Raw genomic sequence first — 26,658 nt, forward strand, 5'->3', positions numbered from 1 at the left:
TGGCTATCACTGTACACATCAGGAATATAAACTCTGTACAGGCAGGTGGGACACCAGTCCTCACAGTCTTCTTGGTTTTAAGCTATGTTCGTTCTCATGCTCTGTGAATGGCCTGACAGATTACCTTACGTTGCACACTAGAACGACATATTTTCTCTGTTTCTACCATGATGCGATCTAATGGGCCCCCCAGCAAGAGCGCTGCTGCGAGCCATCACTCATGCTTGCTGCCTGACAATGTCACAAAACACTGTCTGGATTCCTGTTAGGTATCCAGAACTATTCCATGATAATATTAAATCTATTTAATGTCAAGCCATAGGAGATGTGGCTTTCTGTACCATAAAAAACAACACTCAATAGCAGCAAGCCCCCAACAGTGAGAAAGGATAGGAAATAGGAGAGGATAGGAAATAACTCTCTCTCTTCTTCGTTTCTATATACTCCTCCCCTGTCAGTTATGGTAGCATGTTAACCTCTTCACCATCTGGAATACACACATCACAGCTATGTTGAAAAATATGAAGAAACATCCAGACATTTCAGCCATAATTAATGGAAACAAACCTTATGGAAAGGGTGTTAGACTTTATGCATCCGTGTTTTAGCCAATCTCTACTAGACAACTGGATAAAGCCCAACCCAGGCAGACAGGTTAATCCACAACTACCTGCTGCAGACTTCTTACGTCATCACCTACTACTGGCACAATCCAGATGGGATAGCTGAACCATGGCTGGGATACAGTCTGGGAAGACCTGGATTTAAAAAGCTTGATGCGGATAAACTTATACCTGCTTTTACACGTAGGTGGATGACCCAAAATAGAAGTGTCTGCAAACATGTCTGAAAACTGCTTAAGAATACACTATATTGCAAAAATTTTAGTAAATTGTTGCTGGGCTGGAATTTTCAAGAGAAAAACCTTTGTCCAAGGCATTTTATTCACTTTAGTTTCTACCTGGGAAGCATGGAATCAGCTAGAAAGAAAAGAAAACAAAAAGAAAAAGAAGAGAAGGGAAGAAAAGGAAAAAACCCCCATTATTTCCAATAAAACATGTAAATAAAATATTTTGCCTACTCTGAATTGTTTGCATTGATAATATATGAAAGATTAAGTGGCTAGGTGGCTTTGTTCGTCCTCAATGTAAACTGCTTTCCCATGTTCTTAATTAGTTTGCTTCCTGAAAGTAACATTGCCAACAAGGGAAACAGAAGCCAAAGTGTGGAAACAAGGGAGATTTCAATTGCTATATTTTGTTGTAAGTAATAACTCAGCATCTGTGGATTCAGGAGCATCAGGGCTGTAAATCCACATAGAGCTGAATGTTATGAATGGAAGCTGTCTGGTCTTTCCCGATCTCCCATCTATTCCTGTCTCTACATTCAGATATGCTCCACACACAGCAATTCATCCTCTCTAGCTGCTTTGGTTTCTGCAAACAGCTGCTCAGGCTGTCCACAACGACAGGTCATTAGTGGGCAGTTATTGTTTTCAGGACTGAGTGCGCAGGAGTGGCAGCGCTATAAAAGCTCTGCAGAACTCCATGAACTGATCTGGGCAGAGCTCTGTCCCAATTTGCTATGCTTCCTGTAAGCAAAGATTGTCTTGAAAGTTCTGCATCTTGTTGCTCACCTGTTTGATCATGTCCAAGGATTTTCATACAGCTCAGTCAACAGCATCAGCTGCATAGCTGTTGCTGTTCTAGTGCTGGTCTTGTCACCATCACCCTCATAAACCACATTCAGTTTAACTGGTATGAGTGCAGCCTGCTGTGCTTGCACATGTGGTACAACTATTTCAGTGAGAATTGTGAAGCCATTTCTCTTACAGGAATAAGCTCTAACTGTAAAAGTCCTGTTCTGATTCTACAGTTGTGCATGCACTAGAAGAGTGTACAACTTTAACTGTCTGGGACCATCAATGTAGCACTGTTTATTGCAAGGAGATGTGGCTTTAATCCCAAAGAACAGTGTTAGTTTACTCTTTGATTCATGCAACACTTCCTGTCGTTCTGCTAATTCATCTCCAAAGATACCCCTGCCATCTCAGCTGGGGAGTATCCCTGCACTTCTGAGAGATTTTGCTTTGGGAATATATTGCTATAATCTTCTAGCTTCCTGTTCTAAAGAAGTACTGGCAAACTTGACGATATTAAAAATTTCTTCAAATCCCTCCAAACTTGCTAACTTTCTCTTTTACATTCCCCACCCCATAACTCCTGATTACTAATTATTAGTGTCTCACTAGCAGCTTTTTTATCAGTGAGGTTCTCCACCTTCTGCATTTGTAAGGCCATGCTCCTGACATCCCAGATTATCATTTTGACAGCAATTACAAGATCACAAGGACTGAACTGTCACAGAATTGACTGGATTAGCAGAGGAGGAAGGAGCAGATTACAAGGGAGAAAGGGAAGTTTTGACTTCTTTTCCTTTACTACCAAACAATTCTCCTGTATTTCCACAGACTTCCTTTAACTGCTGCATTGCTGCCCAAGAGTCCAGACAAAAGTAACTGCCTTGCAGCTTCGGTGTTGCCGGCTGCTTTGAGGATGCACGGCCGAAGCGTGCCTGCTGTGTTGTGTAGTGTTCTGCGTCAGAGGTTGTCAGTTTGGGCCCATGAACTGCTTTTTCAGGATTGGCAGATGAGACCAAAGAAGATCTATCTCACTGTCAAGGAGGCCTCTGTTCACCATGCAGCAATTTGTGCCTTCGCTGGGAAATCTGGATGAACCTGCAAGCCCAAAAATGGCTGGAGACCACAGGAAAAGGTGTACAGAATATGCTTCTCATAAAAGCACTTTTTCCAAGCCTGTCCTACATTTATCTCACCTAAGAGCTAAAGAGGGCCAGCTACTAGGGGCAAGAAACCATGGATCCTGCAGCCTGAGCTCTGCTCTGGAGCTTTCCTCCAGCAGAACTAGTTTCTGATCACCTTCAGCCCGAGATGGATCTAAAAATCCTTTCTCCTTCTTACTGTTGTCTTGCGAGCCATCATCACTTCTTTCAGAGACTCCTAAGAGTTAATCAGTTGATCTCCACCAACATCTGTGAACTATACCAAGTTACACCAGCAGCAAATTTGGCACATCTGACTTTATAATACATTGGGCTAATTCTTCCTTCCAGTATTCAAATCCAAAAAGCCAGCCAGGTGAAGACAGAGGGAGAAGTGCTGCTACTGACAGAAAAAGGAACCTCTTCCCAGCCTTTACAATTCGTTTATTATCACCCCTTCTGAACACTAACAAGTAGTAAAATAAATCCTAGAGGCTGTTGCAATGGTACCCTGTGCATCCCTGAAAGACAAACATGACAAAAATACAGGAGTCGGACACCCAGGCCATTATGACAATAGCTAATTTTGTCATCACATTTTTAGAATTTGAACTACAGATAAGCTAAGGAGGGGCTGCATGCCTGTCAAGCCAAAATCAACATGGGCTGCATGCAAGCAGCAGAGGGAGAAAGGAAACTAGAGAAAGAAAGAGACTCTTCAGTGATCTGAATCCAGTGCTGGAGTGTTCAACAAAACATTCCTTTCCAGGATTTAAATTCTCCCTTTGATGAGCACCTAGTGACTCGGTGGGATTCGCTAAGCTTCCATTTGAAGCTAGAGAAAAGTAATCTCACTCTTTATTTCTTCCCCCTCCCTGTGCTACACCCCTTTAATCATGATAAATATATCTAAACATGCCTGATTAAGCCAGACAGACAATGCGCCCCTAATCTGAATTGATCAGGGCTCTGGAGCTGCCAAAGTGAACCTGCTGTCTCCCTATCAGACAGAGCAATAAGGGGTCGGTAATGCAGCTCCATTAACTGCTTCCCACAGAATGAATTTTCCCTGACTGCTCCTAAAGAGCAGGCACTTGAGGAATGCCACCTGATGGGAAGTTGCTTTGAACGGTCTCTTTTGGCACAATTGTCAAGCAGCTCCTTCTCAAGCCCTCCAGACAAACAACTACAGTATGAAAAATGTAGCCACTTCTTTCTGTGCTACTTTTTAAAAAATCTCCTCATACCGTATCCAGCTAACTGCCTCTCAATTTTTCTCATCTTTTCTTGGTAAGCTTCAGCACTGGCTAATACGTGTTGTATTGCAAGTGCGTGGTTATCAGAATAACAATCCTCTTCCTACTGTGCGTGTGCATGTGTATGCAAGGGATTTGCTTTTGTGTGCAGATGGAGCTTGCACTTTGTGGATTCACAGAATCTGGGGCTGTCACAGACCACTATAGCAATATACCATATCAATGTATCAACATATGATGTGCGTTTAGCGTATTTGCACTCATATTGGAGGTTCATGGGAGGATAAATGGATATAGATCAGAACAAGTGCAAGAATGCACACCTCTGAATTTTTTCTGGAATCTATGCACGTGTACGTACATCTGCTTTCATGTATGTGTAGCCCCCTATGATCTTTATCCTCTGAGAACATCCACTCTTAGCAAAAGATTGCAGTCGAGAGGGATCAAGGGGGCGTCAGACCATGCTTGAGGTCTGCAAAATCCTGGGACTACTTAGCCTAAAACCGGTCTTTGGTATGATTACAAATACCTTCAAAGCTGCTTTGAATCACACCAGCTGTGAACTGCTCCAGGGAACCATTCTGCTAGCAGCAAGTTGGATGGAGAATTATACTTCTCAAATTGATCATACAAGAGACTGGGATGAGGAGTGATGTTACTTTCCAGACATGTTTCCTATCATGAAGGACTTTCCAAAAGTCACTTCCAAAGCAAAGGAGTTAAAACAGAATCAAGAATCTGGTACTATGAAACTTGATTAAAAACAACCAACCAAGGAACCAATGACAATAAAACCCACCTACAATTAGATCCAGATACTCCAAGGTGCTTTCCTTGTATTTGGGTATCTAAATATGGGAAAGAATACTCAAGATTCATTATCTCCAGCTCTGACTGTCAGAGAGAGATTTCAAAAAAAACATACAGTTCTGTAAATCTGAGCTTTTGTACTGTAACAATTAAAGAGCTGGGCAATTCTGTTGTTCATGCAGGTCTGCATATGAATACACGCTGGATGTGTATGTGAGTGGTAAATTCCCTTTGTCTATGTGCAATCATGCATTTCACAACGTCAAATGGAAATCCAGAAAAAAATCTGTAAATATTTTTGCTTAAGTAGGAGTAAGTTCACCTTATGCCTTTCATTCATTTCCACAGCAGTTAAGAAACTCCTCTTTTCATATATAAAAGATGAAGGATGCAACAGAAGGCTATAATTTCTTTATTTCTGGGCATTGCACAACCTAGATAATTCATTATGCTAAGGCATTAATCTAATCTGGTAAAAATAGTTTTTAATCTTGTATTGGACTCTACTGTATGGCAATACATTTGAGTGGGGTATGTGAACAAAATGGTAGAAAAATCTGCTAGTATGTACTGCTGGGTACATATTACTATGCTTCAAATCAGCTACTGCATGTTTCTTTGATCATGCCAGCTGATAAAATTTTGTGCAAAATGGGACAGAGAGCAAGATCAGGGATGAAACTGCTGTTTTCCTTGGTATATTTCATGTAATATTAATCCTGGCAGCACAGATAATTGTGAAAAATCTGGAACTCTAGTACTAAAACTACATTGTGTGTCAACAGATATGATTTTGCACAAAAGGAGAACTACAGTTAGCTCAGTAAGAAAAGGTAACCTTTCTTTGTCCTTTTAACCATAAATCTATTTTTGTACAAAATCACATCTGACTGCACAAGTTGTATTTTTTTACTGAAAAGTTTGACTCACCTCTTTTCCCTTATATATTTTTCCTCTCTTTTGTTTTTATGAAAGAATGAAATATAAAAGTCTAGTTCAACATGCATTTAGCTATGATAACCTAAACACAAACATAGGAAATCTGATATTTAAGTTCTCAGAACCGTCTTATCTTGGACATGCTATACATAATTTCAGCTCACAGCCACCTTCGTTCTGAGAAGATGATATGATATACTTTATATACAAAGCTTCACATTTGAGGATGGACAGAGCAATTGAAATGCTACTGGCGGTATCTGCCATGTGGTATAATGAGCACTGCTGTGGTACCTTCATTGCATAATATCACAACTTGCATATTTACCTTCTGAGCCTCTGTGTTGTATTAACTATGTTTTTTTTGCTTAATGGATCTTCACGGCTCAACTTCCATTTAAACACAGAACCCATTTTACAAGGCCTAAGTGCTACACAACAGCCTTTCTATAAATTTGTCAGTCCATGTGCATCTGCATTTGGGAACGCTTCTGAAAGGGTTCTAAAGCAATCAATTACAATAATTCATACATTTAAAGATGGAACTCCAACAGTCAATCCAACTTTTCTTCTTGTTATAAGGTAAATATGAACGCCAGCTTGTTACTATTCCTGGGATTTGTCTCTGCACAGCAGTCGTACCATTTTAAGTAGAAGCGTGGAACATATTTCATGTTTTTCTACGCATTTTTTAGTTCACTTGGATTATGATACCTTTGAAATTAAAGTGCAACAGCAGTTTCTGAATGATTTAACATGTAGACATTTTTCCTCTGAAGTAGGAACAACTCGTTCGTGTTCATCTTAATCCAAAATTGAGTTGTATCAAATTGGTATAAATTCTCATCATCTGGAATAAAAATACCTAGGTCATTCCCTGATGTAGGAATATCAGTTACTGAACTAACGTGCAGACTATGACTTAATTAAACACATAAATTTCGTATAGGTAGATCAGGCCTGGCATCCTATGTTTACCATTCCTACCGCATAAGCACCCTTGTGGAGATGTGGCTAACTGGAACCTCACTGCGTAACCCCTGTAAAGATAATGAGGGTCCTACTCCTTCAGTGAGTGATCGATTGCTGCTCTGCAGCAGGGAACGGCACAGCCTTCAGACTATTCAATAGATTGCATGTGGCAAAAAGGGAACACTGCGCAAAGGGTGCGAATGAGTCATTCGACATTTCAGGTTGACTGAAGTCATTCTGCTACATTTATTTCTAATCTTGATGTGCTATCCACATTTGCATGTTAAGCAGGATGGGAAGAAAGAGATTTAAATTATTTGCTACAATACACACGTGGAAAACAGCAGACTCTGCATGTGTGTGAGAGTGTGGGATTACACGCATGACTGGGTGAATGCAGCATCATGTAGAGTGCATTTTCTACCCTCATACAGGAGTAGGCATTCTGCATGCAAGCCTGAAGACATCTGAACAAAAGTGTGTTTGAACATGTGTATCTCTAGAGATCTGATTATAAATGAAAGATGTTCATTTGCAGTATGCCTGAATGGAGGAACAGTGGTCCCATGAGCATACGTCGGGCGACAGGCATGTTGTGTTTTCTTTGGCAAATACAAATCAGGGCAACTGTGAAAGACCTGGTCTGTGTACCCTTGGAGGGTAGGTATGTGTGTTGTGTGTATTTGGGTGAAAAGGAGCACCCATGAGCATTGGCAGGTGTCAGCTGAAGCTGGTATTTATACGTTAGTCAAAGATCATCCATCAGCAGTGAATCATCTACTTAAGGATTTCCATGGAAAGAATACGTGGCAACCTTGCAAAATATCATCTGGCCTAACACTATGCTCCTTCACTCCTGGTCATACTTCCAGTTTAAAGTGCAAGTTTGCAGAGAGTCTGACTTCTTATAGCTCACCCGGAAGTCTGTTTGATCCATACATACTTAGCAACTTTAAGCTTTAAGCCATTTTAAAGTACATGCTCACCTCTGAGGCTTGGGAGCCTCGGTTCAAGCACTTGGGTTTGAAATTCTGGACAAAGTCACCGACTTAGTTCTCATTTAAGAAAAAAAGTAGCTATCAGTATGGAGACAAAGATCCTGGTGAAATGCCTCACAGGAAATATTTTCTGAGGGTGAAGAGGCAAACATAAAAGATACTTCATGAGATAACTCAAGGCCATGTCACAAGGACTCAGTGCTTTAGACTGAAGATGGAGAATCTCACTGTGAATATGGAATCAGTGGGCCACACACAAACTAAATTCTTGAGGAGATGAAATATCATTTGGGTGGGGCCTGCAAAGCTCTGGTGTCTCGCCTCAAGCTAAAAACAGTCAGGTTTGGTTTTGCACAGAGCTAACAATGTGTTTGCATCCAGAGCAACAGACTAGCAGCATGTTGCAGAGGTAAAGGACACTGCCAAGATCTGCATTATTTTTTGTTTATTTTTTTGGTAATGTCCAAATTATTGTGTCCTTTAAATTATTAAGATTTGCTTACTGCATAAAGCACTGCAGATCCTCCCTCCCACCTCTATTCTGCAAGTTATTGGCACCACACTCAATTAACCTTGGTGAGTGAATATAGGATGGACATTGTCTCTCTGAGTTTCAGCCATTTTTTCTGAGCGCCACAGTTTGCATACAATCAACTGAGTTTGAGTACTGGCAGTACTTAAACCTCCAAGTAAAACTGCTTCAGTGGAAACAGAAATGCACATTCATGGCATTTGTATTCATATTAAATCTCATATGCTTCATTATCTGAAAGCCTAAACATCAGGCCTTGTCTATGCAGATTCTGTCCTATTAAATAAAGAAGTGAGTGCGATTCTGGTTCAAAACGTTTAGAGGAAATGTGTTCTTACATTTATTTGGGTGGTAACTGCAGGTGTATTACTGCAGTTCTAACTTACCTACTGTGCTTGTACTGGCTTCGTACAGAAGATAAAAAGGAATGAGATGGAAATCCAGTTTTTATTAGTGAGTCCACTCTAAGGCACACTTATAGAGGAATGTAAAGGTCTGACAGCCTTTACTGGTGACAAAATGAGGAGAGACTCCATACAAAAGGACACTGTATAACCCATGAGTGTCTTGAGTAGCAGTGGGAACTCAGGATGTGCTGAGGATACCACAGCATAGGCAATCATGGCAGAAGCACAACATGATCTACAACAGCTACAAACCAGTTCACAAATCCCCTGGGAGTTGTCTTTGGTCCCTCCCTCCAGCTCACTTAACCCTGAGAGCACAATCATCTTACCTCAGCTTTGTTCTCAGGCTGAGAAATGGATGTGTACACATTTAAAGAGGCCAGCTGCTGCATTCAACATTACACCATTGTTTATGAGGGGAGAACAACATGCTATTTCTTCCATAACATGACAAAATATCGTGCACAGTTGTTACTACAGTTATGCTCCTGAATACACTCTACTGACAGCAGTGTTATCATCTAAGAATCACTTCACGAAAGAGAGTTGAAAGGAAAAGAAAAAACAAATCAGGGAATTAATATCATATTGACAGTCTATTGGATTAGTTATTCTATTTCTATGTTACATCTCTTTTCCTTACCCTCTTGCTGTCTTTCCTATTCATAAGGCAAACTACTTGAAGCAAATGGTATTCTTCCATGTGGTGCAACTTAACAAAACCCAATGGGTTACGACTGTTTACAGAATCATATAATGATTAGACTAAAAGGGATCTTTAAAGATCATCCAGTTCAAGCTCCTGCTCATGGCAGGGTTAACTTTGAAATGATATAAAATGAGAATGTAACCTGATTTTTCTACAGTGACTACTCTAATGGAACATCAGTTTCATTCAGGCAATGATATAAATTATGTGCATGTCTAGATCAAAGACATATGGAAAATCATTTAGGTAGAAGATCTGCATTAAATGATTTGAGATTTCCTTTCAATATGCATCCAAGAAGACTGTAAAAAAAAACATAAGATGATATTGACTTCAGTACTAGGCTCCAATTATACAGCTGCATATTATCTAAACACACACTAAAATGAGGCTAGCATTACAATCATTCTTTCCTGACTTCTGTGTGCTTAACACCCTTGTTATGTAACTTTTTAAAACCGATTATTTGTAGATAGAATTCAGAAAAAGATGCTAAAGAGGAAAGAAGGAGAAAATTCCAGAAAGGAAAAAAAAAATACTACTTAGCTAGGCACTGTGGAAAAAAACTAACAGGCTAGATACCGTGAAATGCTACATATCATGTACCTTATACAGCCTCCAAGAACGTGCTCCTCTTCTACATATCTTAGAAAGTCTATGGAATAAAGTTTTGAGAGCTGCAAACTGTAGGAACTATGTAGCTCTCATCCTTCAAGATGCATTGCAAATGTGGTAAGGGCTCTGCAGTGAGAAACCTGTCAATGGCAAGAACTACTTCTCACGAGACTTCAGGCCTGTCCACTGCTGTCAGGAGATTTAACCCCTCAGAATAGGGATTAGTGTGATTACTTCTATGATGAATGGGGTGAGTTTTATCCAAATTGAATACATCTAAAAACATTTTCAACAGTGCAATTCTGCTTCCCTACAAAAAAACCCGAAAATCCCATGCTCCCTGCACTTCGGTTTTCTGTCAGTTTCTTCTACTCATATCTACTTGCTATCAGATTTAAGGATCTGAAACGTGCAGATTCATCACCATTGCATATCTTACTATATTTGATTACAGTAGGCTGTCTCTTTTGTCTCGAAGATGAGCCTTGCTTTTTGGTTTAGCTTTACAAAAAAAAAAAAAAATTAATAAAGTGATCATCTTTGTAAAAAGAAGCTAATCCTCAAATATCCCCAAAGCATTCACTGAATCTTGGGATACTATTTTCCTGTCTGAAAGTGGTCAGGCTTTGCTCATCTCTGCAGCTGGTCAGGGAAAGAGGTAGATGCTCAGCCCTTCCAAAGCTCAAGTCAATTAGGCATCTGAGATTGCATAGCAGAAGTTAATGCATTCAAAACCACCCCTTTAAAAAATGTCATGCCAGAATTGTTTAGACTGAACAGGAGAACAACATTTCAAAAGAACATCTGGCTCAAAAGCTAAAAAACATTTCAAACAGAAAAGTAAAACTACACATACTGAACAGAAACTGTTCAAACCAGAAGTAATTCATTAAGAAAATACCCACTGTTCACCCCAAGAGATTCCCAATGCATTTCACAAATCATGAATTAAATTCAGACTCACTTTGTATTTCTGTATCCTGATAGGCTTCATCAGAGGGGGATGTAGCAGTGCTGGGCGGGGGCCACAGCGTGCTGTAGTTTCTCCCTGGTGTGTTTTAAAGGATTACAGCTGCTCCTTTGCCTTCTCTTGCTAAAACTACCCAGCACTTTAATTAAGAAGCCCTGTTATGAGCTCCTTTTTTGCAGCAGCCTCACTGAGAGCACCTCTTCTCTGGACACCTCTGGTATGGGTTAGCTGAGCTGGTAAGCCTGAATGTTAAAATATGATGAGTGTGTCCTTTGACCCCAGCTTTACTCTGGAGGGTACCTCCAGTTTGGCTGCTGCTTTCCCTGACTCTGTATCTATCCCTTCACCTAACAATGAAATCCATCCTCCAGTGCTTTTCAGCAGTGCACAGCAGGTTAGGAGCAGAAGCAACAACTGCCCAATTAAAATCAAAATGTCAGATGTGCAGAAGGGAAACTGAAATCTGCCTGGGCTATCAGGGCAAACGCCTTTAGACTTGTGCAATTAGCTGAAGGATAATTGATGACAACAGGCAATCAACCTACAGTTGCCGGTCTCATGTGCAAGAAATGTGCTAGAGCCTATCATTTGGTATCGACTCAGAGGAAAGGGCTTGATTCTCTCTGAGTCACTAATATCACCTCCTGAAGTGCTAAGGATTTAATCAGAAATCTCCTCTAAATGACCAGATGAAATGGCAAGGTTCTTAGAAGACTCAAAGCAGTGGCTGCAAGTGTGCTACCATTGCCAGGGTCTCTGTAAGTCATGGTATACAAAGAACAGTAAAAGCTCTTTAGCTGGCAATGGAGAGGAAAGGAATCCTTCAGCTGAGAGTGGTACCCCTTGATGATTCATTACAGTTGTTACCCAACAATAAAGGGGTTAAAGTTTTTGTGTAAAAGTTTCATGAAGGGTTCAGTCAGCAGTAGGTGATTTACGCGTACCTAAAGAAACTAACAAGATGACCATCCTTGAAGCTGTCAGGAGTGATTAAAACGGAGACTCTTTATCAAGAACTGTCTGCCCTTGGAGGGAACATCCCAGAAACTGCATAAACTTTGTTATCATGTTTTTCTAAACTGTGAAAATGCAGTGACTTGGGGGAAAAGGTAATTATGGCAGGGGGAGATCGTGACCACTGACCCACGGACCACCTACCCTAAATACACCCCAGACCCAAAAGAAAGGCGTGGAGGAAGAGAACTGAGCATGCGAAGTAATTTACATGTAAAACGAGAGAAAATTAACCAATTGTTTCAGAATATGTAAATATGTTATAAATCATGCACGATTGTAGTGTATAACTAATTTTCTGTCCAGAAGCTGGCTGTGCACGCTAGGAGGAGAAATCCCCCATGCACCCAGAGCTGCGATAAAGAATGCCTGCTTTCTAAAACTCCAAAGCGAGTCTTGGTGAGTTCAGTTTCCTTTTCAGGTATCACACTGAGGCAGTAATAATACAGGTAAAAGCAATGTGGAGAGCTTTGAGGAACTACCAAAGAGACAGAGATCAAGCCAGAAAAAGGAAATCTTATTCTGGAGTATCAATGGCTACCCAAAGAACTGTCCTGAAGCAACTGCCCTGGTACACTACCACCGGGAGAGGTCCTTATTCAAACAAGCCCTTCATCTTTCCTCCCTTCTACTTCCCACTCTTCATGTACCTTTCTCTTTAGAATGAGAGCTTGCTGAGGCCTGGGTTTTCTTCTGCTATGGCTTTGCCTGCGCCTCAAGAACTGATGTGTTTAGTTGTTTGTTTGTTTGTTTTAAATTAAGACAGCTACTGCATAGTAAATTTCCAATGGAATTATCACCTTGGTGTAGCTGTTTGAGGTACCTTCCAGGCAGGTGTATTGTATTGAGCACAGTTAGCCACATTGCCATAAAACCACCTGTGCTTTCTCTTTCCTGAGATTCTACACTGAGGAACATACCTGGAGTAAACCACTTGAATATTAAAGCACTGCTTGTTTTTGGCAATGAAGACATAACCTCTGTCAGTGCAGAGCATCCAGTGTCAACAGTGTCTGAAAGTCAGTTGAAGCTTTTCTGGAAAAGAACTAGTTAATAATAAAGCTCAGGATGCTTAAAGAGCCAACCCTCAGAAACCCTGAATATTTAAGAAAATATTTCTAAACCCATTCTGCAGTTGCAGGTATTAACAAATTATTAATTTCTACACACATCATCTTCTGGTTGCTTCAACCCTGTTCCCCACAGTGACCTCAACAGTTGGGGAGTAAATCAGAACAGCGTTTTAAAAAAAAATTAAAAATTAGTATATACTGTGGAGATACTTGTCATGTCTGTGTACTTACAGCTGATCTGAGTTTTGCATTTAAATAAGGATTTGATGGTTTTGCTATGTATGAGAAGCACAGTGTACATTAACAGTACTAACTGTAAAGGCACATATGAAACATATGAATTTCCTGAGAAGTTACAAGTAAACCTATTAACTAATTTATTAAGGAAAATTATTCTTAAATATAGGTTCTTTAAGAAACTTGACACTTTGGGTTTGATCTTTTGTTTGTTTCTATAGCTTTGATAATGTATTAATCCAGATTTTCGTTCTACTTAAAGATCACAAAATCTTTGCATTAACAACATATGAAGATTTTCCCAAGATTTTTTTACCTCTATGATACTTCTTATAAAAAGTTTTCCTTTCAAAAAAACCCTGGTGTTTAATTTATTCCTTCAGACGATGCTACAAGGGAGCTTTCAAGACACCTGAGCTGCCCACAGCTAGAATGGCCCTTTCAGAATGTTCATCACTTCACACCAGGATTCTTGGTAGACAGCAGAGCCTCCACCATCTTTCAGCAGGGACACTTGGCTTCACTTCTGTTTGAAACAGAGAGAAGCAGCTGCTGCTCTGAATGATGAAACTCTAACTGTGAGCAGCGGTATCAGCCCCACTGAGAGCTGCCTTGTTGTGATGTCGTGGGAAAGGAAAAATATTTTCTTGAACAGCATTTAAAGCTAATCTGACAACACAAACATTCAGAGGCTTTGATTATTGAATGGGCTCATTACAGCAGAAGGAGAAGATAGCATTAAACCATTTAGGCATTTAGTACAGGTGTAATTACTTGAGACACAGGAGATAGCAATATAAGATACATCAAATCAGTAGGCAAAGGATGCAAGCGCCGTACATGGTCTCTGCTGAAGGTAATGACATGATTATGACAACGCCCATATAGTCTTCAGCCGTGTAATATTGCATGTCTATTCATCCCTTCTACTAAGAATGTTGAAGTATTTGATGACTTCAATGAATTAAGATTGACCTTCTGTTCAAGATTGGAAAGTATTTTCAGACTAGATTCGGTTCTCTCTGACAATAGAGTAAACTGGGAGAATTTTTGTTTGCTTTCATGGATTTAATCTCGGAGATCTGTTACACTATTAGGATTACCAAGAAAGGCGCATAATGGTTCAACAATGGCATTATTTCTGTCTGTCAGTGTAATGAAAATACAACTTGAAACTTTATAATAGAACTTGAAACCATAAACTAATCACCCTGTTAGAGTTAGAAAGTGTTTGTTCCATACCCGCGTTGAGCTCTGCACACTGGGTTCAGTCGCCCTTCTTGGAATCATGTTTTGACCACTATTTGGGTAGCATACTGGATGCAAGAGACGAATAGTCTGATCTGGTACAGCAAATACGTGTACAGTCAGACAGAATGCATGCAGTATCTTATCTTTTATACACTACACACTTCTGCGTGAAAACAATGACCAAGGCACGTTCACGCACAGAGACAATTTTAGAAGTTTGTCCACATCCTAAGACAACGCCTGGTTAGACTGAAGGATTATTGAGTTTTTCTCCTGTGCAAGAACTCAGCTGTAGCTTGGAGAGGCTATGATCTGGAAACATGATATTATTTATGTAGCTAGTTTTTTAAAAATAAAAAAGGAATGTCAGAGCTCTGAGGGTTAAAGTTTGTACTCTAAGGGTTACCGATGGATGTGTCATGATGAGATAATAAAAAAAAAAAAAATTGAGGAACTAGAAAGGAAAGTCTAAAGAAAGCACGACATACAGTACCTCAGGGAAAAGAAAGGCAGGGAGAGGGAGGAAGGATGGATCTTGGAGCTCCAAGAGAGCGAAAAAGAAGTTTCATCATTTATTGGTGCATACTGTTCATTTAGGCATTCCAGTCATTTTCTTTCATCTCATAATATTTTGCAGTACTGACCTATGATCTGAGTGCCAGGATAATGTGTCCGTTCTTAGCAAGCTTATTTCTCAAAGGTTAGTCTCCCCTGCTCAGATGTTACATAAATGGTACTTTAGCATGGTTCTCTAATAAGCAGAACAATTAAAAAAAATTAAGCCTACAGGAGGAGCTCAGACCTTTCCAAGATCACTTTTTTCATTCTCATCTATTTGAAATGCTTCTAGAAACTATTTACAGCAAATACGCTTCAGAGGCAGTGTTCTGGGCTAAAGGCAAAAGAAAAATAAGATGCCCTTCCTCTCACCCAGATTACCCAGCTGGGTAAGCCTGACAGCTGTGGGACAGTAGTGACCAAACATCAGAAGCATTGGAGTAAAGCATCGACTCGCTAGAATGGCTATATCATGGGAATCAAGTTTGTACCTTGAAGCGTGAAAGCGGTGTACGTACCCTTGTTAGACTAGCTAATATCACTACCAATTCTACTCACATTTGTGCAAGTCTCTGTCTCTTTCCTTCCTTTTTAAAAAACGTGCTTATTTGAAATCGTATTTAAAATTAAATTGTCACTGCAAGGCAGCCTTGTATATTGATGAAGAAACAAGACCAAGAATACCGTTTCTAAGCCCAGCTCAGCTAAAGATTTGCTGTGCATCCCTGAGCAAGTAGTTTTACTTCTCTGTACTGTAGGACACATCTAAAAAGTACAGTGTAGCCATACATGGAGATATTTAAATGGAATGGTGTACCGAAAGCCATAAAGCTGCATTCTCAAAAGGCCAGTTCATTTTTGCAGACTGTGAAGTTAGTTAAGCTAGCACAGCTTTCGTGCTTCTTTCATCTCAATGTCATTACATTCATGTACGTGGGCCTGATTACAGCTATAAACTGGGAGCATTCACACTCAGCTGTCTTAAGGGCAAATGGGCAAAATGCCCATCAATAGACAAAAACGTGTGTAGACATTAAGGCGAAAGGCTTGTACAGGAAAAGCAAAGTTACTGCCATACAACCCCTGACGGTTATATATACTTCCTTTGCTGCTGCCCAAATGTACAAAGAATGGTCGAAAACTAAGCTGAAGAGAGTAATAAGTCTTCTTCAAGGGAGCTGCAAAACAAAGATTTTTGATGGCTATCAAGGGATTTATGTATACTGTGTGCACTGATTGGAATATGGCTTGCAGCCAGCCCTGAGCTTCAGATCAAGTGTGTGACAATCATTACCTTGTGTATAGCAATTTGAGGAACTGAAAGAAGACGGAATAGCTATGTTCCTCTTAAACCAAAACCAGACTCTGGAGGGAAGGGAGAAAGACAAAGGAAGATGGGGCCTTATTATGTTGTAAAAACTAAAGAAACTAAACTAAGCCCCAAAGACACAGGCATATCCAGTGTTGACAGCAATACTTTATTACTGGAAAAACACAGGGCATTTTCTGAGCCGCAGTGGGTAGGCTCTTCTGACTAATATCAGAGACCGAACTTGCCAGTGAGTGTATTTTATGATATATATCTTACGGCTCCACTAAGAGGAGAATTTAAAGTGAAAATACTATTAAGGAAAGAAACATAGTGGAAGGATTGAAGATCATTTTCATTATGTCAGGCAGTAAGAATAAACCAAAATAGACTGCCTACAGCCATAGTTCCAGACCTGTGGCTTAATAGCAACCTCTTGCCTGCCAAACTTTCAGATATTGCTTGTGGCCACAGAGAGTTGCTGTCAAGCGGCAAATCAATGGCGAGGGCAGAGTATAACGTTACATGGAGGGCATAACATCCGCACTGCTGTTGCCCTTGAATCAGCAAAAACAGAGGGCGCGGGCATACGGTTGCAAGAGTAGAAGGTACGTGTGGGGGAAAAAAATAAATTCTGTGTGATTAGGTAAAGGAAGACAAAGTTTGAAGAGAAAACTGATGTATTTTATTGGAGTAACGGCTGTAACTTCTAAAAACCAGACAAGCTTGCAGACATGCTATACCTTCTGAAAACTAATGTAGGAAGGTATAAGAGACCAGGATAGACAGCCAACTTGAGATGAAGAGCCCTGGTTGTCTGGGAGTTTTACAAAACTATATCTTGTGAACGACCGATTTTCGTTTTGCCCAGCCAGATCCCTCAGTCTTAACAATTTTAGGAGGTGTGTGTGGAAGGGAGTGGTAGAAATGAAAACAACTCCAAAATCTAGACAACAAAAGTAAGCTAAGTTTAGATGTGTACATTTCACATTGCCTATCCATCCATCTCCAGGTTACTCTGCTTTCTTGATAAAAATGGGAATGATACACAGCACTATTTTGTGTTTAACCTCTTATCCGCGGGATTGTCAAGTTCGGACGCAAGAAAGAAACAAAAGTAAAAGTCACTATATAGGCAAGTAAGGGGATTTGCTTCACTGAGACACCAACAGCAGTTTTTCACCTGAGCCACTACTAAGGGAACATGTTTTCTCCATATCATTTCCACGTCTCATTTCACCATCACACCATAGCCAGGGATTATGTCCTATCCAGAGACCTGGAAGCAGAGGCTAAAACATGGGCCTCTCTTTCCTTTCACTTACAAGTGGATGACTGGCATTGCTACTTGTGTCAGCTACAGTCTTCCATGCCAAAACATAACTGGTGGGCAACTCTTTCTCATCTCAAAACCCAGCTCCTCTTGCCATGCCTGTTTGCTAAAAACTCAGTCATTAGAAAACCTCTCTTCTCTAGACAAATGTAAATGTGACAGCTTCTGCTGCTACTGCTGCTGTTGAAGAGATTTTAGATTTTTATTTTTTCTAAGAAAATTTTGTGCTGATAGAGTGCTACTAAATCACGTCTTGGAGACTGATGCCCGTTTGCTCACAGGTTAACTACAAGACAAGTATTATGAACTTACTCTATGCACACAAACACACACGAAACACACAGATCTTGCCATACAGCTCTATAGCACACCATTCTAAAGAAATGTCTTGTAACAATACTGCATATTATGCTTACAATGCATCAAAAAGCTTTACAAGAATATTAAAAAGCAATCGAGGAGAAATTACAATCATGTCTGGCCCCTTGAGACCCCATCACATTCCATAGGAGACACCAAAACGAGGATCAACAATGCCAAATCTACAGTTGCAGAAGCATTTTTCTTTCTAGGCATCTTGCCCCAGTTGGTATGATCACACTGAGTTTCTCAGGGACACAACAGTCTGATCTCTGTCAAAGCAACCTCAAAGTTTTTGGGCAATCTGGATGTCTCTTTGCTTTGTGCTTCTGACTTAAAAAAAAAAATAAATTCCCCCTTTATTATTTTCTGTACTCTGTTCCAATAAATACCCTCCTTCTGAGCACAGTCCTGATCTCCCACTGACAGAAAAACTTGATGCACCTGTGGTGGAAATGAAAACACACTAAATCTTGAGCCTTGCAGCTAAGACCTTACTTGTTTAACTCTGCAGAAAATGCGATGCTAATTTAACTGGCACATCTACCCTTAAAATTTCATCGTGAAAGAAGCAAGCAGCCAAGCAGATCTGTACCTTTGAGGCAGGTGGTTGCACTCGGCTGTTTCAGGATCTGTGTTGAGACAAAGCAGTGGGGAATGGCACGAGTCTCATAACAAGATAACCAACTCCCCTCCAGTCTTCTGCGCAAATGCTTAGCAAGGGCTGAAGTCTGCGGAGCCACGCGGGACACACAAATCTTTGCCACGGCATCTTCACCTCTCCCTCCTGAAGTGCAGCCAATCAAGCTGGCGGAGTGCAAACCACAAACCACGCAGGAACTCACAGGCATGGTAGCTTACCGAGCCGGGTGTGGGACTCAGCTTAGTGTGGTTTTATTCTCTTACTGCGAGGGTTACGGCTGCTCTAGAGCAGTTTCTCTGAACGTTACAGCTGTTTGCTGCTGCAGCTGCATGTCATGCGCTGGGGTACCCCATAACTTGATCAATGCTCAGTTATTTAATGCTCAGTTATTTAATCTGTTTGGAAAGCACTAGCCCATTTGGAAACAAGTAGTCATGCCCAGGAGCAAGCCATCAAAGGTCTCCTAAAACATGCCCTCTTCTCTAATATGGGTGACAGTGGTGGTCATAAGCTATCAGCATTTGAACTTCTGGAGCACGTCTCTTGCCGCACATCCCGTTTGATGTGACAGAGTTCATGGGTGCATACACACAGCGCACCCACACGTGAACATGTGCTGGTATCTCTGTAAGCCAACACAGGCAAATACAAAGACCATCTTGTGCCTGTGCAGGCACAGGCCAAGAGGGAGTTGATATGAGAGTCGAAGATTTCATCAGATTCTCCAACTAGTGTGAACCAGGGAGCTGTCTTCAAGCTGCGAGAAAACGTGATTCCTATGAGAACACGGAAAAGGCACATTTTCCTACTTAGTTGTTGCATCGGTTTAGTCGCTAGCAGGGGTGCGTTGCGGGAGGCCAGAGGCCTGGACAGTGAGACTGTGATCTGCCCAAAGCAGCGACGATTTGTCTGCCCAACAGCTGCGCTATGGCTCTTTCAGGTGGCAAAATACTGATGGACCACACAAACGCCATAAAAATAAAACTAAAACTATAATTAAGGCTTTCTCCCTAGGTGAGTAAAGAATGAAAACCCACTGCTGGGTTGCCGCACAAGCTGTCTCCCTCACACCTCTGTCCCTTCCTCTTCCCGCCACCCCTACAGAAAATGGCGGGGGTCTCCCATCCCTCACAGCAGGGGCTGGAAGCCAGGGAAGGTGGGGCTTGAGGAGAGATTGACAGCCCCTCTGAACGAGGGACCCTATGAGAGAAGAGAAGGCTGGTTGAAAGCATTCTGATTGGATTAGGAGAGAAAAGGGGTGGGTGTTTGCAGGTGACTGGCAGCAGTCTAAATCTCCTGGGGAAAAGGTTACCCAACAGCCACTGGTGTTCGGGCTTCCTGAGGTAACAGGGAGCCGGGATGGGGGATAAGGAGAGGGCTGGTCCTGGCAGTGTGAGTCCATCCGTGTGTGTCCTCACCTCCAACAACCCCGTTGGTAATTAACTCCACGCATTAATTGCGCTGCGGCCAGAACTACCCCTGCCCTATGCTCATCTTGTCCCTGCTGGGGCTCGGCCTCCCGAAAGGCTGTTTTCCTCCTGCGTTTTCGTCCCTGCCCTTCCCTGTCTGTCCTCCTGCCTGAGGACTGCAGGGGGCCAGTAGGGCCCCTGTAGGGGAAAGGACACAGGTGACTGGAAAACTGGTGGCTACTGGAGAGCAGAAAGCCTCCCTTCGGAAACGCAGCCATCGCCCCGGCCCATGGGCTGCCTGGTACTGTGCCTGCAGCTGTTAGCACCAGCCGTTTCAGAGAAAAGTAAAAAGAAATTGACATCAAGTGAAATTTCTCCCTGCAGCCATCACTCTAAGACTACTTAAAATCATAGCCTAAAAACATAATCTAAATTCTGTCTGGTAGACTGTAAGCCATGAAAGGACCATTTGCTGCAGCTGAAATAGATTCATAAATTATAGAGTTCTTGAGTCAGGGAGATCCATACACCCTGATTTCTTGAAGACACTTTTCTTGACTTTGTACCTGTTTGAGGATCTGGATGGGATTCCATTTCTTTGAGTATGATTCAGAGCCTGGCCAAATCGTCCGTGCGTTTTCCAGCCTGCTGCCCAAAAGCAGTAGAAAAAAAAATTGGTTTAACTCCTAATTATTGTTGACTTTGAAGAACAAGCAGCCAGGTTGATCAGGTTCCATCTGTGTCCCTCAAAAGAGTACAGATGTTACAAACAGAAATGGACAAATTTTTATTGATAACATTGAAACATCTAATATTGAAAAAAAGTATTCTTAATAATGTCTTTTATCCAAAAAGTTACAGAGAAGGATTAAGCTGTTTTGTGAATTTCTATAAAGTTACTCTTTTGCCATTTTTAATGGTTTAAGTTCTTCCAATATGGAACGTTCTGATTTTTCAGCATAAACTAGCTCTATCTCAAAATTTGCTTTGATTTGAATGAAAAAATAAAAATACCTTAAACAATAAGAAAAATTTTTTGGGAAAACACAACTTTCCATTTGGCCTAAGATAAAATACTCTTAGCTATTCAGCCAAAAATAGTTTTTGTTTTGCATTAGAGATGTCAATCTTGCAAGCAAACTAAAAATTAGTTATATATGCAACATTGTAGCACTAATCACACAGAGTTGGCTGGAGAATAGAGGCACAGAATGCAAGAATCAAATGTTGATGTCTTGTCTACTAACACTAAGACCTAAACAGTGTTCAGCTTCATTTATGTGACATGATTTGTCTGACATTAACTGACAAACAAAAGCAAAAGACAGGAAATTAATGCATGGCTATCCAAGCTTCAGGCCTTTATAGTCTCAGTGTCTCAATTTGAATACTATTTAAATGCAAACATCTACCAAATTTTGTATTTCAGGGATTTTTTGATTTGGTGGTGGTGGTTTCAGTTGTTGGTTTTTTTTTGTTGTTTGTTTTTTTTTTTTTGTCAGAGGAGGATCTTTTAGGCTAATAACTTGTTTTAATTATGATTCAACTGTTTTGGCATATTTTTATCCCTAGCACATCCTACCCTCCTAGCGTCCTAGAGTACTGGATAAATAACTACATCTGAGCATTAAGAGTATATGATTTGTCAACGCAGAAGTCCTGTGTTGCCCCCAAAATACTTGTACTGTAATGCTGTGTCACTGTAGTACATTCTTTTTACACCTCTGAAATATTTGCGAGCTCCTGAAGTGAGGGGTAAGTATACGCTGGCATTGTTCATGTTGTTCTTTTTGATGTGTATAGAACTTCAAGCTGTCACTTTTGAACTTTTCACCATTTATTAAAAACAACAAAAAAAAAACCACAGAGGAAAGCATGGCATACCCATCAAAATCCTCGACCTATGAAAATCAAACCAAGTGGGGACCCAGCTAAGGAAAACATGAGTACTAAGTTTTCTGTTAAAGCAAGTTATGATTGCAGGAGGGTTATCTAATTGATTTGTAAAACAAAGCAAATCAATGTATATGCTGCCATATAACCAATGTCACAGTGCAACTCTGACAGAGAGAGAAACATACAAAGGCAAAAGAGGAATCTCACGATTGAAGTTTTTAATAGCTTCATTGAAACACATGATAAAATAATTTCTCTCGGTAGGAGAGAGACAGATAAAAACAGACTCCATTTGAAGTGCAAACAACAAAGAGATACAGGGAGTTGTAAAACATACAGCAACCTCCTCATAAAGATCCCACTTTCTCTCTCAGTTCCAAGTGTTTGCAACTGTCTCTCCCTGTGAAATCTTAATTAAACCAATATATTTCCCATCTAAGTCATTTGAAGATGTGTGTAGTTTGATAAAAAGGTTAATTAGCTCTATTCTTTAAAAAATTAAAAAGGTACCATTTTGATCTTTTGCTTGAAATTCATGCCTATCCTTGCATTAAAAATATCTCTCAATCTGGACTGTGGTAGCTAGCAAACAGGAGACACATGCTCATAAGTGGGGCTGTGGGGAGGGGGCTCAGATAAAAACCAAACATTTATTATGAATGTTAATATTTTTACCTTTTGTTCTCATAAAGTGTATTACAGATTGTCTCCCTTCTTGAGGCTGGGTGTTTGTCAGGGCTTGAAATCAAATTGATACACGATGAAGGCGGACCCTTCTCTGGTGACTCAGCTGGGAATTGCACAGAAATCTACCCAGCCTGATGCTAACTAATAAAAGGAAGGGAGAGGAACAGGAACATCTCATAAAGCTGCGAAATGACAATTCACAAGCATCATTTAAATCATTTGGAGGCTGCATTCCCTTTTTATGCTATTACTGCATTGACTAAAACGCACCTCCTATAGAGTATACCAGCTGTGAAAGCTGACAGATCCAAGCTGATCAGTCTAGAAACACTGTTGTTACAGTTTAGCAGAGCAATTCACAGAAAATGGAAGCTCTTACTTTAATTCCTTCAGCTCTCTGCCCTTGTTTAGAGCCCTTTAGCAATTCCGTAGACAGAAGGGTTGCAGCAGATTGACACGAGACATTTCCTTCCCTTCTCCCTAGTTGCAGATATTGTCCTTTTGCTGTAATGTAACTTTCACTGGATCTGACATTTGCATTTGGATCTTGTTATAGGTTTGATCAAAATGCTAGCTACAGTAGCACCATAAGTCCACTGAAGCTGTAGTTTAATAGTTGAAGGTGTTAGGTTACATTTAAACAAACTTACTGGAAAATAAAATTATCCATTTCTTCTTTTACTTGCTAGTGCTCTCCATGTTCTTGGGAGACTTTTCATTGTGAAACACCTGAATATGGTGTTTTCAACATATAAATGCCAAAACGCTTACGTATTATGGCATACATTACTGAGTAGAACCAAGCCACTTTCCTTCTAGTTTGGTGTCAGACTGTAGTCTCACTAAAAGGAGAGGCTAGGCATATTCTCTGTATTTTCTTCTTGAGTCTGTCATGGTTGCTGTATTTTTGGTTAAGGGCAGTTGAACGGGACCAAAAAGTTGTTGCAGAAAGCAGTCTCTTCTGTCTTCCTGTTCATTAATTTTGCTACCATGAAATCCCAATGTTGTCTGTCTTACATGGATGAGAAATGGAGAATGAAATTATTTCTGTCTCTGTTTCTTTCTCCAGAATATTAATTGAATGATATCATGTTTGAGCTGTTGCATTTGCAGAACTGTGTTGAGTTTTCTGATTTGGAGAACAGAATAAGCACCACGAGAAATGTCTGGCATCACTTAACTGACTCTAGATGAAAAATAACTTTCTACCTATGGCACTCAGGAGGCACATGAAGAACTTTATGAAAAATTATTCTGAGGCCAAAGTAAAAGTCAGAGAAGCAACCTCTAACGATTCCTGGGGCCAACCATGTCCTCCATCATGAGAGATCAGTGAACTAACAAACACTGCAGTTTCTCTTTCTGAGATTATGGACATCGTATGCCATGGGATGAATGACTATGGAAAGAACTGGAGGCATGTGTCTAAGTGCCTCACAAGGTTTGGTTATTTTATAAATAATGGATCAGAGAAAGTCAGACACCATTGTCAACAGGGCTTCTTCAACATTGAAGAATTTTCAGTGTATGGGTAACACTGGAAGGAATCAAGGATGGCTTGAGAAGGCCTGCCAATTAAAATTAGAAATTTCGGGGGGATTATTTAAACTAATTGCTCAAGGAAAGATAGCAAGTAATTACAACTGCACAAAGAAATCAGAAAAAGAGTAAAGAAAACCAACTTTTCTGTGTTATTTTCAGAAAAAAATACTTTAAAATACCAACACCTTTACAAGTAATAACTTATGAAAAATGTCATCACTTTAGGCTGATTTAGGCTTACATATCAGTGGAAATATTTTTGAATATAGAGACAGATGAGCTGAAATGCTGAAGATTGAAAAGAGGTTAGCATCCATTTGGCATGTCTGAAAATTAGTGGATTGAAAATAAGCAAGACAGACTAATATTTGCTGGCTCTAAAATACATATTAAAATAGATTGGGGTTTACATTGCTCTCTCATAACTGTATTTTTCTAGATTAGTGAAAGGAATTGTGCTGGAGAAGACAGTCAGGCAGAATCTGTGTGTATAAATTCCTAGTTATATGAGTACTAATATGAGAATAGGGTAATAAACGTGGCTGCTGGGTGCGATGATAGCCCAGACGCTTAACTTACTAAGCAGCACCTCAGGTGTACATCAGTTAGGAAGCAAGTGCAGAAGCAGTTTCAGCCAGCAGCTTTGCTCGTTCTGTGATTCTGACAGATGCCACTGGTAGAAACAAGTTGGTTTTGAAGCAAACGTGATTTTGCCAAGAAATCAAACTAAAGATGCCATAATGCACATAAAAGCAATACAATAGTGTACAGGGTCAGGCAAAAGGTCCATCTGGCCCAGTGTGCTCTAGCTGAGAATGTCAATAAGATCTATTTACTGAAAATGGGCAGGAAGAAAAGGAGCACAGTGAGCCTTCTCTTGACATTCCTTCCAGGAATTGTTCCCTATAGCAATCTAGGGACTTGTTGAGTCAGAAATTGTATTTGAATAATTACAGTTAAGAGCCACTTATTATCTGTAAATTTGTCTATTTATGTTTTTGCCCTTCACTACACTCTGGCGATAAATGCCTCAATTAACTTAACGAACGGTATGGAAGAATACTTCCTTCTTTTTGTTTAAAACTATTACCTGGTGATTTTGATAAAGTAGATTTGTTCCTCCTGAAGAATTTGCGTTACGCTAACTTAATGGACTTCAAGTCAGTAGTCCAATGAAGTTTAGCTTTAAAGACAAGACTCAAACATCTTTACCACTGACATTTAAGTAACTTTCGCTATTTCATGATTAATTAAACTGGTTGAGAAACTTTGTTGTTTAGGAAACCTGTAACAGCGTATAAAAGCTGCTATCTTTATTTTCAATATGATCTCTAGACATTATTTTTAGCTCTGAACCTGCAAGAAGTTGTTGATAATTACTGTCTAACATCTTTATAATGAAAAGAAATGGCAACGCCAATCCATTCCTAGTAGGAGACTATCCACACTGCAAAGACAATTATTCAGTTCATATGAATTATTCCATCTGCTAGCAATCCCTGCAGAGAACCTGAACGTAAGAGGAGCCATGGAAAGTGAACTTCCTACTGTTCATCCTATTGTAGAGGGTTTCTTCTTTCACGTTACTGATATACTGATAGACTAACAAGAGTCATGTTCTATTCTTGCCCATATGATAACTGGTATCTATGAGACTGAGGAATTGTGTGGTTTAGCTATTGTCATCTGCAACGCTATATGAAAATCCAAATTTTGAAAACTACTTTTTATAAGGAAAAGAAAGAATGAAGCACAAGCAGAGCACTGGAGCTTTCATTCAAAAATAAATCCAGTTAGCTGTTGCCTGTATTTTCTATATGATAGACTTTTTAAAATTTAAATGAAATATCCTGCAACAGTTATCAGAAAGTCAAAGCCGGAGAAACATTCTTCTTTTCTCTCCCCCTGCTTCACTGAAAACATAGCACTCTCAATTAGAACTAGGGTTGTTTACATAGCACACAGAATTGCTCATGAAGTCAATTTGCATTCTGGGGAACAGGTAGATGGATTACAGTATTATGTATAAAACTTATTCCTGCTGTAGTGATCCATGAAATTGCAGTTAATTTTGCTGAATTGGACCATTATATTTTTAAGACGACGTGAAAGAAAATGAGAAAGAGGACATAAACTGCTAGGAACTGAACTTCAAATACAAGATTAAATTATTAGTAGGAATGCGGCACTGCTGGGAACAGCGTGAGCTGCTAGATGAAGCCACTGACCTGTTGGCTTTCAGACACAACCAAGCATCCGCCTTGCCATAGTAAATTAGATGAATTATTGGTAGTGATGGGCCTGTCACATTGCACATTCATGTCCTCAAGTGATGTATGTGAAAGCGAATTCCT

General features: G+C 40.2%; 1 protein-coding gene across 1 annotated transcript in view; it reads right to left on the bottom strand.

Annotated features, from left to right (window-relative positions):
* Positions 1 to 18,794, bottom strand: part of GRAP2 (GRB2 related adaptor protein 2) — a 41,235-nt gene extending 22,441 nt beyond the window's left edge. Inside the window, exon 1 of the mRNA XM_009984504.2 lies at positions 18,723 to 18,794. The gene's annotated coding sequence lies outside the window, so the exon portion shown is untranslated. The remainder of the gene's footprint in view (positions 1 to 18,722) is intronic.
* Between the last annotated feature and the right edge of the window lie 7,864 nt (positions 18,795 to 26,658).

The sequence above is a fragment of the Tauraco erythrolophus genome, chromosome 4 (genome assembly GCF_009769465.1).
Source record: "Tauraco erythrolophus isolate bTauEry1 chromosome 4, bTauEry1.pri, whole genome shotgun sequence".
Classification (NCBI taxonomy): domain Eukaryota; kingdom Metazoa; phylum Chordata; class Aves; order Musophagiformes; family Musophagidae; genus Tauraco; species Tauraco erythrolophus.